Raw genomic sequence first — 16,295 nt, forward strand, 5'->3', positions numbered from 1 at the left:
AAGAATGAAAGCGTATAATGAATCACATACATTTTCACTGATCTTGTAGGATGAGCTATTATAACCCTGTCAAAGGAATTGGCATGGGTCTAAGGCATGGTGACAGTGGCCAAGAGGAGGGATCAGTAAAAAAATTGTTGGCAGGGCATCTGGTGCGACACCCGCAGAGTTCAGATTTGCATATTAAGCATGCATAAGTCGGTTGACAGCTCGAGATTTTGGAGGCAAGGGGAGACCAAGGGTGTTATGGTCCACTGGGAATGGCTTCAGATAGCCAGGAATGATCACCTGCTTCAGCACCGCTTCGTGGATAGTACCAGGGCCGCAGAGCACACCTGGGTAATGGAGAAGCAGGTTAGTGAGGACGAAGGGGCGGGATGAGTCCGTTCGGTGGTTTTTGCTCACTCACGGTAGTAATATTTTCTTTAGAAATAGCTCCATCTCGAAGGTGATTTGTTTCCTACATTCTACAAATATAAATCAGCTTTTTTGTTTTGTTTTGTTTTTTAAAAGGAACAAAACCTGGTCATCTAAAAAAAAATAAATCAGCTTTAATTCTCATTTCAGGATGGTCTGCAATATTCCCCACACTACTCTTTAAAGGGTATTAAATTCTGTAGAGCTGCAGAATTGGGTATGGCCATTTGTTTCCCTGACATTGGATAGATTTGCCCACCACACCACAGTTACTAACATTACTGTTAGTTTCCTTCTAAAAATACTGATATATATCCATATATATATATTAATTTGTTTTAAAAAGTGAAAATGAAAGTGTTAGTCCCTCTCTGACTGTGACCCCATGCCCAGAGGAGCCTGGAAGGCAAGAATACTGGAGTGAGTAGCCATTCCCTTCTCTAGGGGATCTTCCCCTCCCAGCGATTGAACCAGGATCTGCTGCATTGCAGGCAGATTCTTTACCGTCTGAGGAACCGGGGAACCCATATGCTTCTTATATGTAGTGTATTTTGGTTCCCTAAGAAGATTTTGGCACAGGATCTTTGCCTCTTCAGATTTCCCAATAGCGTCTACCATAGTGTCTTCGGCAAAAGGACTCTTCAAGTTTTTGCTAATTTAACCAACTTGTTCAGACTTCACTAGAAGGGAGTGAGTAATGCTGGAGGAAATGGCTTGAAAATGTTCCTGGCAGCAGAAGCAGGTGGTGCAGTGATTAAGCCCAGAATCACTACAATCAGACTTCATAAAATCCATGCTCGACCACTTGGCTAGTTGTGTAACCTTGTGTAAGTTTCACTGCCTCTTGGAAATGGTTTTCTCATCTGTAAAATAAGGGAGGGGGAAGTAGATGCTATCTCTTTGATATGGGTGTTGTGAGGATCAAATGAGATAATGCACATTCCAGTGCTGAATCTAATATTAACAACTATTATTAGGTGGAAATGCAAATAGGCACTATTTGGGCTTCCTGGGTAGCTCAAACAGTAAAGAATCTGTCTGCAGTGCTGGAGATCCTGGTTCAATCCCTGGTTCGGGAAGATCCCCTGAAGAAGGGTATGGCAAACCACTCCAGTATTCTTGCTTGGAGAATTCCATGGACAGATGAGCCTGGTGGGCTACAGTCCTTGGGGTCGCAAAGAGTCAGACACGACTGAGGAACTAACACACACACAAGGATGCTCACCATCTCTAGTAGAAGAGTCAGAAAAATGCAGATTGAATCAGTAATATCAAACTATTTGGCCTATCAGTAGGAAAAATTTTAAAAGGCTTTTAAATTCAGTGTTGGTAAAGATGTGGGGAAATCAGGCCTCCTAGTAGTAATCTGATGAATTTATTCCAACTTTATTAAACCATATATATGTATATATAGAGTTAGAAATCCTACTTTAAAAAACCTATCCTTCAGAAGAAATAAAGGCATCATTGTATATAATTGGATATATGTAGTTGTTGTTGTTGTTGTGTTATGGGTGTTTATTGCAGTTCTGATTGTGAAAATCAAAACCAAGCATAAATTGAATGTTAACCAATGAGTAAATGACTGAAAAAGCTTCTCATATATCCATACTATAGAATTTATACCACTGTTAAAATAATAAATTGCTTGTTGTATTGGCAAACATGTGTTTTAAACTATTAATGATAAAGATGGGACAGCTACACAGTGGCAAACTGTGGAAGCCTGCCGGCATGCATTTTTATCTAGGGCTTCCCAGGTGGCACTAGTGGTAAAGAATCCTCCTGCAGAAGACACAGGAGACAGAGGAGATGTAGGTTCGATCCCTGGGTCAGGAAGATCCCCTGGAGAAGGAAATGGCTACCCATTCCAGTATTCTTGCCTGGAAAATTCCATGGACAGAGGAGCCTGGTGGGCTACAGTCCATGGGCTTGCAAAGAGTTGGACACAACTGAGTGACTAAGCTAAGTTCTTTGTTGTATCCCCAGAATGCACAGAACAGTGCCTGGCTCATTGTAGGTACTCTGTAAGTATTTGTTGAATTGAATTTCTGTCTTATTTTAAACATGTCCTTATATGTTTTTTCCATATCTTGAAAAGTAGTTATATCCATATGATTTATGTAGAATAATAAAGAGAAAAAATATATAATTTCAAATAACATCTATAGTATGATAGTATTTAAAAACACTAATAAAACCACAAATAAATTTATATATGCTTTTATTAGCATATTAAAGAATTAGAGGGTGTACAGCAAACTTAATGTTAGTTACTTTGGTGGATGGGGCTGGGAAGAAGAAGATAACTTTTTGGAATTGTTTGAAAGTCTTTTTAAAATTTCACTTTTTTTCTTAACTTTTTGTTCAATAGCTCCACAGTCTCTAGCCAGTTTCCACCTAGATATTGAAGATGGTGTTGAACATGGAGTAAGAGTATTTCAGTTTGAATCCTGGCTCAGTCACTATTGGTTTCTTTTACACAAGCACTTCAATCTTTGCATTTCATTTTTCATTTTTTGCAAGATGGGAATTAAAACACTTCCTTCCCAATGTCATGAAAATTAAATGAGAAAAGGGAAAGCATTTGAAAAAATAAATTACTTTCCAAATATGAAGTTTTACAAATGCTGGGCAGCTTGCATTAGGAATAACATTTGTGGAACAATAAAATGCAACTTCTTAAGATAGAATTAATAAATGTCAAAGTAATAGGAAAATTTCTTGTCATTGATATAAATTTGCAAAGAAAGTGGGAATGGAGTTTAATGGATGTGTTTGTATCTCAGTTCTGCTGATTACAAGCTGGCTGACCTTGAACAAACTAAGGTATTTAGCCTATCAGAACCCCCTTATTTTTTAAAATCATTTGTTCAATGATAGAATCAAGTGAGAATATATAAAACCCACAAGAGTATCCGTCATGTATAGAAACTCAATACATTGTAGCTATTTTTTTTTTGTCTGAAACAAAACTATAGTTTTAAGTTGTCTGGTATTATTACCTCGAACTGATGACCTTAAATGTTGTTAATCAACAAGGCAACCATTATTACCGTTTTTTTTGGAAACTGATAAACAGGAGCCTGTTGGGCTATGGTCCATGGGGTCGCAAAGAGTCGAACACTACTTAGCAACTAAACAACAACAATAACTAAACTAACAATAACAAATATAGTTCTGTGGCATTAAACACATTCATTGTTCGTGCAACCATCACCCACATCCATCTCCAGAATGTTTTCATCATCCCCAGTTCAAACTTTCTTACTCTGTGAATGCACAGAACAATGGAAAATGTCTGGCTGTAACACAGTATTATAGGTTGTATCTGATTGGTAAGAGGTTTAATTCTGGGCATATTTTACTTACTAATAGATGTCTTTTAGCATGCAGGTGTTATGGCAATTTTAATAATTTTTGTCATAAATATAATACTGTTTTTTCAAATTCACTTTAGCTGAAAACCACATGATGCACCAGCAGGTAATTATATTTATACACTCTCTTACACAATTCGCTACTTTTTTCTTTTTAATATGCCTTGTGTTTCTTATTCTTTTATTTATATCACAACACAACACCTGAATTAGTTGGGATTCATTAGCAAAGTAACTCTGTTCTAACCAGTTTAGGGAAAGCTGGATATATTATGTAACAAAATGAAGAGTGAATGAAGCCATATGTAGCAAAGGGAGAGGCTCAGCTGAACCTCAGGAATCATTGGAACTAGAATTTTTAAAATTGAATGCTTGGAGAGAGAACCATTTCCCCCAATAAAGGGTGCTGTTTCCCAAAGAAGGACCAGTGAAGGTACTGCACAGACTTATCACTGTAGTGCCTTCTGTTGCGGAGCACAGGCTCTAGGGTGTGAGGGCTCAGTAGTTGCCGTGCATGGGCTTAGTTGCCTCAGCCATCCCCCACCCCCTGCGATGCGAGATCTTCCCAGACCAGGGATCGAACCATGTCCCCTGCATTGGCAGGTGGATTCTTAACCATTGAACCTCCAGGGAAGCCCTCTTAAAGACCTCTTGATGTTTGTTCTGAATTTAGAGTTCTCTGATTAATTAAGAAACACGTTGAACAAGGGAAGTTAGAACAACTGGGTATTTCCCACTTCCCACTCCTTGTCTCTTGTTGCCTCCTGCATACACGTGCCCACATGCTCAGGACTAACAAACCCCTTCACAATGAAACAGAATGCACAATCCCAGTCACGTTCTGAATGTATAGAAGGGGTTTATGAACATTCCACTGCGCTGAAACCACAAAATACAATAAGATGATTTCCTGCTAATGACGACAGGCCTGGCTCCAAGCTTCTGTCAGGATCATGTGATTGACTTGGCAGAGTATTATTTTCTTGCTTTTCCTGCCTTATGTTTTACAAAATGTCATCTTGAACAATCACAGGACCTTTAATACTGACAAGTAAGAAGCAATAAACAGTGGAATCGATTGTGCGTTTTAAAGGAAAATCAGGTGACTGATCAAAAAATAAAGCACAATTCTCAAAGACAAAATGTATTGTGTGGAAAGATACTGAAAAGGGTGATTGAGGAGAGCTGGAGATTTATATAGCAGGTTAAGAAGCAGTGACTAAATTTCTTGTTTTTTCTTGAGAGGGAAGGATACTTTAAACCACAAGATTCAGAAAATCTGACCAGTGTTTTATGGAAAATAATGTGTAGGAACATTCCCCTCCTCTTCTTTTACTACTTCCACATGTAACACACAGACATTCCAAAGACTGGAGTTAAGGCTTGGTTTCAGCGAGTGTCTTAGTACAGCAAGGTTCGTAGACTGGGCACCCGCACAAGCTGTTGGGTTTGAGTCAGAGCAGAGTGTTCTTGAGAGCAGCGATATGTGAAGGGTTAGTGTTAGGAGCCCAACAGACCTTGGTCGAATATACGTACTGTACTAATTTATGAATCATAAAAAATTACCCCCAAGCTTAGCAGCTACAAAGAATACACACTTTTTGTTTGTTTGTTTTTTCGGCTGTGCGGGATCTTCATTGCTGTGCGGGCTTTTCTCTAGTTGCGGCAAGCGGGGGCTACTTATGTTGTGGCACAGGGGCTTCTCATTACAGTGGCTCCTCTTGTTGCAGACCACAGGCTCTAGAGTGCATGGGCTCTAGTGGTCAGGGCTTCCGGGCTCTGGAACACAGGCTTAGTAGTTGTAGTGCACTGGCTTAGTTGCTCTGTGACAGATGGGGTCTTCCCAGACCAGAGATCAAACCCGTGTCTCCTGCTTTGGCAGGTGGATTCTTTACCACTGAGCCACCAGGGAAGCCCAATACACAGTTTTACAGTTTCTGTGATGTTAGAATTCTAGGAGAGTTAGTGGGGTGACTTTATTGCAGAATCTCCCATGAGGTTGTGTGCAAGCTGTTAGCCAAGGCTGCAGTCATCTAAAGGCTCGACTGGAAGAGGAAGATCTGCCTCCAAACTTACCCTCATGTGTGTTTTCAGGAGGCCTCGGTTCATCTGTGAACATTGGGTAGTGGCTTTGGCTCCTTGCCTTGTGGGCCTCACCACACAACATGGCAGAGACCTGAGAGAGAGCATGCATCCAAGACAGAAACGTATGGTCCTTAAAACTGCATCTTAGACATTATGTAGCATCACTTCTCCCATGTGCTACTGTGATATGGGCGGGGACTACACATGGCCCGTGAAGTAAGAATGGTTTTACATTTTCAAATGATTGGAAAAAAATTAAAATGTCATTATACTTAATAACATACAAGAAGAAAATGATTCAGATTTTAGTGTCCATCAATATGCTTTCCTGGAACACACCTGTACACACTTGTTTAGGTATTGTCTGTGACTGCACTTAACTGAGACAGCAGAGTTGGGTAATTGCAACTGAGATTGTGGTAGTGCATGCATGCTCAGTCGTGTCCGACTCTCTGTGACCCCATGGACTGTAGCTCACCAGGCTCCTCTGTCCATGGGATTTCCCAGGCAAGAATACTGGAGTGGGTTGCCATTTCCTGCTCCAGGGGATCTTCCTGACCCAGGAATGGGAACTCACATCTCCTGTGTCTCCTACTTTAGCAGACAGATTCTTAACCACTGAACCACCTGGGAAGCTCTGCAACTGAGACTATCAGTTCAGATCAGATCAGATCAGTTGCTCAGTCATGTCTGACTCTTTGTGACACCATGAATCACAGCACGCAAGGCCTCCCTGTCCAGCACCAACTCCTGGAGTTCACTGAGACTCACATCCATCGAGTCAGCGATGCCATCCAGCCATCTCATCCTCTGTTGTCCCCTTCTTCTCCTGCCCCCAATCCCTCCCAGCATCAGAGTCTTTTCCAATGAGTCAACTCTTCACATGAGGTGGCCAAAGTACTGGAGTTTCAGCTTTATCATCATTCCTTCCAAAGAAATCTCAGGGCTGATCTCCTTCAGAATGGACTGGTTGGATCTCCTTACAGTCCAAGGGACTCTCAAGAGTCTTCTCCAACACCACAGTTCAAAAGTATCAATTCTTTGGCGCTCAGCCTTCTTTACAGTCCAACTCTCTAGCCTGCAAATTCTAAAAGATTTACCATATGACTCTTTATATAAAAAACTTGCCAATCGCTGGTTTCAAAGGATATTTAAAATAATGTCCTTGTTACTCATAATGGTAAAAGAATATGAAGACCTTTTAAATTGATAATGCAGTATATCTTATGGATGAGTATTTGTGTAACGATATAGGGATACTACATTAATCTTATAGACATTATGATATTGCTATGCTCATTCAGCACATATCCAATTCAGATATTTAATGGACAGTGTGCTATATTTTAATAGATAATGGGAGACATTATCAAACACTTTTGGTGTTTGATGAGAATAAATTCTCCTTATTTGTTGTATTTAACAGCTATTTAATCTTTAGTTTTAAAATAATCTTTAAATTGTCATATATTTTGTATAAATTGTTAACTTTTAAAATGTATGTGTTACATAAAAATCAGAATGTAATATCAAAATTGGAATATAATATCAAAATCAGAATAAAAGGAAAAGCAAAACAAAGAAAAATGTCTGCAGTTTTACTTACCCTGTGGAATATAATCACTGTATAATTTTAGTGTATATATTTATATATTAGAGAGACAGCAAAGAAATTCTAGAATTTCCTAGAGCTTTTAGTTTGATACAGGGCACTTTGCATATCCAAAAATATAACATAGTATACAATGTTTCCCAAATGTAGTTGACTGCCAAAACTCCTTCCTCAAAATTAATATTAATATCACCAAGTGCACTAGCATTCTATAAATGAATGTGCCCATAAGTATTGCAAAGTACTGCTTTAGATGCACATCTGAGGATATTGCCTTTCATTTCTCATTTGTTGAGAGTGTAGAATAGACTCCGATCACCTAATAATTTTTAAAATAAATAGAATCAACTTTTATTTTGCTTTAATTATGTGTAATATGGGCTTCCCAGGTGGTGCTAGTGGTAAAGAACCTGCCTGCCAATGCAGGAGACATAACAGATGTGGGTTCGATCCCGGGGTCGGAAAGATCCCCTGGAGGAGGGCATGGCAACCCACTCCAGAATTCTTGCCTGGAGAATCCCACAGACAGAGGACCAGTCCATGAGGTCATAAAGAGTTGGACACAACTGAAGCGACTTAGCATGCATATGTGTAATGTACTTACGGGGACTACACCCTCCAGTCCAGTGTGGACTTTCTCTTCTCACTCCTCTCATCACCCAGTTGTCTTTGGCAGGATAAAGGGTAGGAGGAGCCTGGAGGGAGCAGAAAACCACAGTCCTCAGTCACTGATATCTGTTCAGAAACCCACCAGAATGAGAGAGAGCCCAGGGTTTCTTTCTCACAAGCAGTGGTGGTAGGTGTGGGGCAACATAAATTCATGAACACTTGGCTGTGACCCCACAGAAAGGAGGAAAAACAGGTGGTTCGAAAGCACTCCTTTTTATCCAGTTCACTTTGGTGGTAACAGAAGCATCCCACACTCACTTGCACCGGCTCTTAGTCCCTGCCTGATTCCCTGCAGTCTTGGTGGGATTGCAAACACAGTGCTCCGTGCTGGCTGACAGGCAGTCTGGAGATGAGTCCCAGGGAGATTGTCTGTGATTTCCATTTTCTGAAGACTACCATGGTTCCTGTACATTCTGAGGCCTGAGTGTTCCAGTTGAACTCTGGGTGCTTACCAGATCTTTCTAATAAATACCTTTTATTGTTTAAATAACTGAATGGTAGCAGGATTTGCCACCCTCAAATATGCCACTTTGGCATTGAGCTGAAGGCATCTGAAAAGAGCAGATACAAGAAAAGCTCTCTGTCCTCCCCTATTTGCCTAAATGCAGGATGTAAATTCATAAATATGTACCCCCACTCCTCTCTATCAGAAAGGTCAGAAGTTAATCACTGAGGCCATTGTAGACCCTTATCAGCCCAGAGAAGGCACTAGAGTTACCTCTATACCGAACCTGGCTGAAATGAACTCTTATCCACCATTCATTTCCCCATCTGTTTGCCTTCCTGTAATCTGTTTCCACCAGAAACTAAAAGTCGTTTTATCTTGTCACTTCTCTACAAAATTATTGTTCTTTGCTAAGATATTTTATAATCTCACCGGGTTCTCCCAATTCTGTGATGTACTTGTTAATATGCCGTTGTTTGTTTTCCCTTGTTAACTTATCTTTTGTCAGTCTAATTTGCAGGGTCCCAGTCAGTGAACCTAAGTGGGTAGAAGAAAAAGAAAAATTCCTTCCCCCGCATAGTGCAAGTCAGTTTTTCCTTCTGGACATCAAATAATAATAATAAAGTTGGAGTGGGGGCAGGGATGGTGGGGGCGGGGATGGTATAACCAGAGAATCTACAGTAAGGTCTCAAAAGTAGCAATTGTTTTTTGTTTTTCATTTTCTGTGTCTATATTCTCTACAGTGAATAATGAATATGTGTTACTCTTATGATTTAATATGAATCAAGCTACTTTTAACACAAGCAGGATCAGAGACAGAGATGGGCCAGGCACCCAAGTGAGCTTAGCTTAGATCTGACTTTTTTGGGAGTTAAGGAAAATGAATTGAGACAGGAAACATATGGGTTATTTAGTCTGATAAAAAGAAGCAAACATATTTTTCTAACAAGGCAAAATTTTTCCTGGCACTGAATTTGAGGGGAAATTTTGTATGTGTGGGTTCCTGTTTAAGGTACACTGAGTAATTTAATAGATATCTTAAAATGTGTTTTTGTAAAAGACAGAATATTCTTCAAATGAACTTTTATATTAGTATTCTGTAAAAACTATGAGACTTATATTACATCTTAATATAGTGAAGACATTTCTGCAAGAGACCAAAATAAGAAGATTAAGGTAAGTTTCATTCTCCAGATATGATCAACGGTAGGTAGTGGACCGTGACTCTCACTCTCACCTACCTCAGAGCCAAATTCAGAATTTCATTGCTTTTTCCAAAGTTGATACGAATTCACATTATTGTAAAACATAGACGTATTTGCAGTTGGTTTATGAGTCACATCTCTCACCAAACAGCAAAAGCTTAAATCAGACTCATCCCATAGAGTTTGTTTCTCTTTCCAGTTACCGCTTTTTCTTCTTCTCTTCCCCAAATTACTATAAATCCTCTCTGTTTTCCAGGTTTAGCTTTTTTCCTCAGCTGAGAACAAGCCAGCTCTTGTCTATTTTATTAAAAAAAAAATTAGCCTTGTTTGGTTAGTCTAATGATTTCCATTTACTGTTCTCAAGCACAACCCTAGTGCCTTACCAACCTATCAAGAAATGAGACCTGGAAGCCTTCTGCTTTTGACGTGGCAATGGACCAGATAATCTCTTACAAAACACCTAGAATGTACAGAAAACACAGTTTTGTTATATTGCTTGTGTCACAGCAAATAGAGAACTTTCCAAAGGAAAAAACAACAGCTCAATGAATCTCATGCCTCTGAGAAGGCAAATGAAAGGACAGGATCTGTCCTACAATCCAGAAACCAAGCTGTTGGGTCAGCGACACAATGGAGGAGGGATGGAAAGGCAGGGATGTCTACGACTCCTGATGCTCCAAATACGGGTTAGAAATGCTTGCAGGTTTGCAGCAGTCCCAGCCTCCTGAAAGAATGAATAAAAACCATATCTGGAGGAAGCATCCTCAATTTGAGCCACAGATTTCAAGCAGATAAGTATCAACCAAATGTCAGCTTACAATCAAACATCACCAAAGCCACATAGATAAATGAAAAAATAACGAGATTCCACATAAACAATAAACAAGTTTAGACCACCAAGAACTGCAGATTTTAGAATACCAGACAGGAACTATAAAATAGCTATGGATGAAATGCTTAAAGAAACAAAAAGATAAAATCACATTGATGTGGTAGGTCAAAAGAGACTGCTACAAAATAGACTCAGGTGGCAATGAAAAAGAATTTAAAACTCACTGAGACCAAGCAGCAGCAATCCATTGCCTAAATAAATAAATAAATAAATAAAAATTGGGGGGAAAGAATCAAATATTCACCAGCAATAGAATGGATACATTTCAGAGAATAGAATACCATACTTCAATAAAAACTAGAACTGTAGCAGTAATACAAATCCATCTCTCAATGCCAAATCAAAGAAACAAGCTCCTCAAGAATACAAATAATAAGATTCCATATAGTTCCAAAACAAGCAAAATTAAACTACAGTAATCAAAACCATGTGGTACTGGCATAAAGACAAACATACAGACAGATGGAATAGAATAGTGAGCCCAGAAATAAACCTTTGCATACACGCTCAAATGATTTTCAGTGGGGCAAAGAATAGTCTTTTCAACAAATGGTGTTGGGAAAACTGGCTTTCTACATCCAAAAGAAAGAAGCTGGGCTCTTAACTAAAGCCATAAAAAATTAACCAAAAATGGGTCAAAGATTTAAGTGTAAGGCTTAAAACTATAGAACTGGTAGAACAAAGCATAAGGGAAAATTTCTATGACACTGGATTTGACAATGATTTCTTGACTATAATACCAAAAGCATGGACAGTTAAAGAAAAATAGATTAATTTGACTACATCAAAATTAAAAACTTCCCTGTGTCAAAGGACAATAAAGTGAAAGGGCAACCCATAGAATGGGAGAAAATATTTGTAAATCATATATCTTACATGGTGTTTCTCAAAAAATTGGAATTACCAGGTAGCCCCACAATACGGGTATGTATCCAAAGGAACTAAAAGCAGGGTATTGAAGGGATAATTGTACAACCATGTTCATAGTAACATTATTCATGATAACCATAAGGTGAAAGCAACTCAAATGCCCTGTTGACAGATGATCAGATAAACAAAATGTGGTGTAGACATACAATGGAATATTGTTTAGCCTTATAAAGGTAGAAAATTCTGACATATTGAACATGGATGAAACTTGAGGGTGTTACGATTTGTGAAATAAGCTAGCCACAAAAAAACAAATACTGTGTCATTTCACTTATATGAAGTATTTAAAGTGGTCAAAATCACAGAAACAAAGTACAGTGGTTTACCAAGACTAAGGGAAAGGGAGAATGAGAGTCCTTGTTTAACAGGTATAAAGTTTCCATTTAGCAAGATGAAACATTCAGGAGCTCTGTTGTACAGTGATGTACACTTAGAAATGGTTAAGATGGAACATTTTATGTTACATGTATTTTACAATGTAACAGTGTATTTTACCTATATTTTAAAAAATTTTAGAAGACAAGCAAAATTACTGTACTAGTTAGAGATGCACTTCTATGTGAATTTCTATGTACGTATAAGGAAATACAAAGGAAAACACAATTATTATCAAGCAGTCAAGATAATGATAATCTCTGGGAGGAGGAGAAGAGCACCATAGGGAGGAGTGTATGCAATTTCTAGGCTGCTGGTGATCTTCTATTTCTAGACGTGAGTGATGATTACATACATATTCACTTTGTAACTTTTCTCTAAACTGTTTATATATTTTACTCATACATATACAAACGTTTTAATGTTTTTCTTTAAAATGTGTGTATACATATATACATATATATGTGTATATTACCACAAAGAATGGTGAATAATACATATAAACAGTTTAAAGAAAAATTATGAAATGAATGTGTGTATACATGTATATGCGTGTACGTATATATATGTATACATATGTGTTTACTGCCTTTTCCTGCTGTAGCCAATTACAGCAAAGTTAGTGGCTTTAAACAATATAAATTTATGGCCTTTCACTTTAGAGGTCAAAAGTCTGAAATAAGGTGTTGGCAGGATTGTGTTTCTTCTGATGGCTCTGAGTGATCCATTTCCCTGCCTTTTCCACCTTCTAGAGGCTGCCTGCACTCTTGGCTTGTGGACACAATATCTATCTTCCCAACCAGCAGCCTAGCATCTTCCAATGTCTCTGCTTTTGTTGTCACATCGCTTTTTCTTGCCTCCCTTTTACAAGGACTCCTGTAGTTACACTGGGCCCAGCTGAATAATCCAGGATAATCTCCCATCTCAAGATCCTTAATTTAAATATTCTTGCAGGGTGTCTTTTGCCATGCAAGATAACAGTATCATATTCACAAACTCTAGGGATTAGAATGTGGGCATCTTTGGGAAGCCATTGTTTAGCCTACTGCAAAGTGATTAAATTTTTTGGGACAATTTTTGCATTTGTTATTAAGTTTTGAGAGTTCTTCGTATGTTTTAGACTTAATACAGAAATGTGCTCTGCAAATATTTTCTTCTGTTATGAGCTTTGTCTTTTCATTTTCTTAACGGTGTTTTTTGAGAAGGAGAGTTGCTAATTTAGAAGAATTCCAATCTGTTTTTCTTACAGATCATGATTTGCTGCCATATTTAAGAAATCTTTGCCTAATCTAAGGTCTCAAAATGTTTTTTCCTATTTTTCTTCTGCAAGTTTTTTAGTTTTCAGTTCAGTTCAGTCGCTCAGTCGTGTCTGACTGTGACTCCATGGACTGCAGCATGCCAGGCTTCCCTGTCCATAGGCTTCACGTTTAGAGCTGTTATCTATTTTCAGTTACTTTTTATGAAAAGTGTGAGGGATAGGTCTTAATTTTTTTCAAGATTTAACCATATGGTATCACTTATATGTGGAATCTAAAATATGACACAGATGAACTTATCTAGGAAACAAACAGAGTCACAGACACAGAGACCACAGACTTGTGGTTACGAAGGGAGCAGGGATGCGGAAGGGATGGAGTGGGAGTTTGGGGTTATCAGATGCACACTATTACATACAGGATGGAAGGACAAGGCCGTACTGTATAGTACAGGGAACTATATTCAATATCCTGTGAGAAGCCATAATGGAAAAGAATATGAAAAAGAATATATATATATGTATAACTGAATCATTTTGCTGTACAGAAATTAACACAACATTGTGAAGCAACTACACTTCAGTAAAATAAACTTAAAAAAATAAAACTTTTCTAGATTTAAATCTAGAATGGATGATGCAAAGACTAAAACATGATGAGAATTCATCAGCTGTACGAGTGGTTGGTGTTGGATGTTCTATATTAGCAGCCTCTTGGCCATGGAATTCCTGCTGGAACACCTAGATTTCTCTCTTCATGTATGACAAGGCAACTATACTGAAGATAAAAATTGTATTTGTGCTCAACAAAACATAAAAAATCCACAAGCAAACAATTCCCCAAAATAACATCAACAACAAATACAAATACCTTCTGTAGAAACCAGTTTGTGATGATAAATATTCTTTTCTCTACCACTTTTTCAAATGTTTAAATAAAGGATTTATTATAGACCCTGAACAAGAATAAGACTAACTTACATTGTACTCTTTGAGGAGTTATATGAGAAGACCTGAACCTGAATTTTTATTTATCCCAATGATTTTTAAATACAGTTCAATGTCTTAGAATATTGCTTGTTTGGCCAACCCTTAATTCAGCTCTTTGTTTCTGTGTCTCTTTTCAGGTTTCTATGATGGAAAGAGACTTTCCTCTTATTATTATACTCTAATATTTCATTCTTATATGGTTGAAATTTGGGAGAGCAAGGAAATGAAATATGAGTTCTGAAAACACTCTGGACCTTTAAATGCTTAAGAATTATTTTTATGTCTACTTTTTGCCTTTTTTTGTTTTCCATTGTGTATTTTTTAAATAAGGGATGACTTATAGGTTTATATGGATAATTTCAAAATGGACAGTCTCAAGTGCTAAATGCTACAGGGTCAGGATGGGATAACATAAGTCCTGGCACTAGATAGATCTGGGCTTCAGTCCTAGCTTTGGCACCTAATAGCCTTTAGAGAATTTCTTGGCCTTACTGAGCCTCAGTTTTCCCTTCTGCAAAATGGAGATAATGATAGCTTCCCGGTGCACGGACTAGGCTCTTTATAAACCTAGTTATATAAGGGAGGCCATGGAGGGTTGAAAGAGGGGCAGAATTCTGGGATGGATCCTCAGGATGCTTTCTCTGACTTTTGCTTTTCACCAGCCTTTTTGTCTCTGTAATGAAGTAGTATCCCTTCTCCACCCCCTCGCCTGCTTTTGCTGTTACCATGGTGATCCAGGTTCTATTTAGCCAGAGTTTGTAACAGGACAGATTGGTTTTGTGATTTGTGAAATCTCACTCTCTAAATTAAGGAACAGGCAGTGGTGGCAGCAGTAACAACAAGGTGTTGGGTAGAGCTTCTGCGACCTCCCAGTCACACATAAAGTGGGGAAGCTATTGTCAGCCTGGCTTAGTGCCAGGTCCTGGACGTGTGGGTTGATCAGGAGGGGCTGTCTTCTGTTTGTTTTTTAAGTTTTTATTGGAGTACAGTTGATTTACAATGTTGTGGTAGTTTCTGCTACAAAGCAAAGTGATTTAGTTATGCAAATGTCCACTCTTTTTTTAGATATTTTTTTCCCTTACAGGCCATTACAGAGTATTAGTAGGTTCTTACTAATTATCTTTTATATATATATATATAATTTATATATAGATATGTATAGATATATGGAGAAGGAAATGGCAACCCACTCCCTAGCTTAGAGAATCCCGTGGACAGAGGAGCCTGGTGGGCTGCCTATGGGGTCACACAGAGTCAGACACGACTGAAGTGACTTAGCAGCAGCAGCAGCATATATAGATATATACATATATAGATATGTGTAGATATATGTAGCCTGCCAAGCTCCTTTCCAGGCAAGAATACTGGAGTGGGTAGCTGTCCCCTCCTCCAGGGGATCTTCCCAACCCAGGGGTCGAGCCCAGATCTTCTGCATTACAGGCAGATTCTTTGCCAGCTAAGTCACCAGGGAAGCCCTAGAATACTGGAGTGGGCAGCCTATCTCTTCTCCAGGAGATCTTCCTGACCCAGGAATTGAACCAAGATCTCCTACATTGCAGGCGGATTCTTTACCAGCTGAGCTCCCAGGGAAGCCCATTGTTTATATGAAGTGAAGTGAAGTCGCTCAGTTGTGTCCGACTCTTTACGACCTCATGGACTGTAGCCTACCGGACTCCTCTGTCCATGGGATTTTCCAGGCAAGAATACTGGAGTGGGTAGCCATTTCCTTCTCCAGGGGAACTTCCCGACCCAGGGATCGAACCTGGGTCTCCCACATTGTAGGCAGGCGCTTTATTGTCTGAGCCAAAAGGGAAGCCCACATTTTATGTATAGTAGGGTGTATATGCCAGTTCTCAATTTATCCCTCCCTACTCCGTTATCCCCTGGTTATCATAAATTTCTTCTCTACATCTGTAACTCCACTTCTTTTCTGTAGATAAGTTCATTTATACCCTTTCAGGAGGGGTTTCTTCTGAACTGATAAGATACAGCAGTTGAAGATTGCCATTAGCTTGTTTCTTTTTCCTTCAGTTTCTTTTT

Source organism: Bos taurus, chromosome 11 (assembly GCF_002263795.3).
Source record: "Bos taurus isolate L1 Dominette 01449 registration number 42190680 breed Hereford chromosome 11, ARS-UCD2.0, whole genome shotgun sequence".
Classification (NCBI taxonomy): domain Eukaryota; kingdom Metazoa; phylum Chordata; class Mammalia; order Artiodactyla; family Bovidae; genus Bos; species Bos taurus.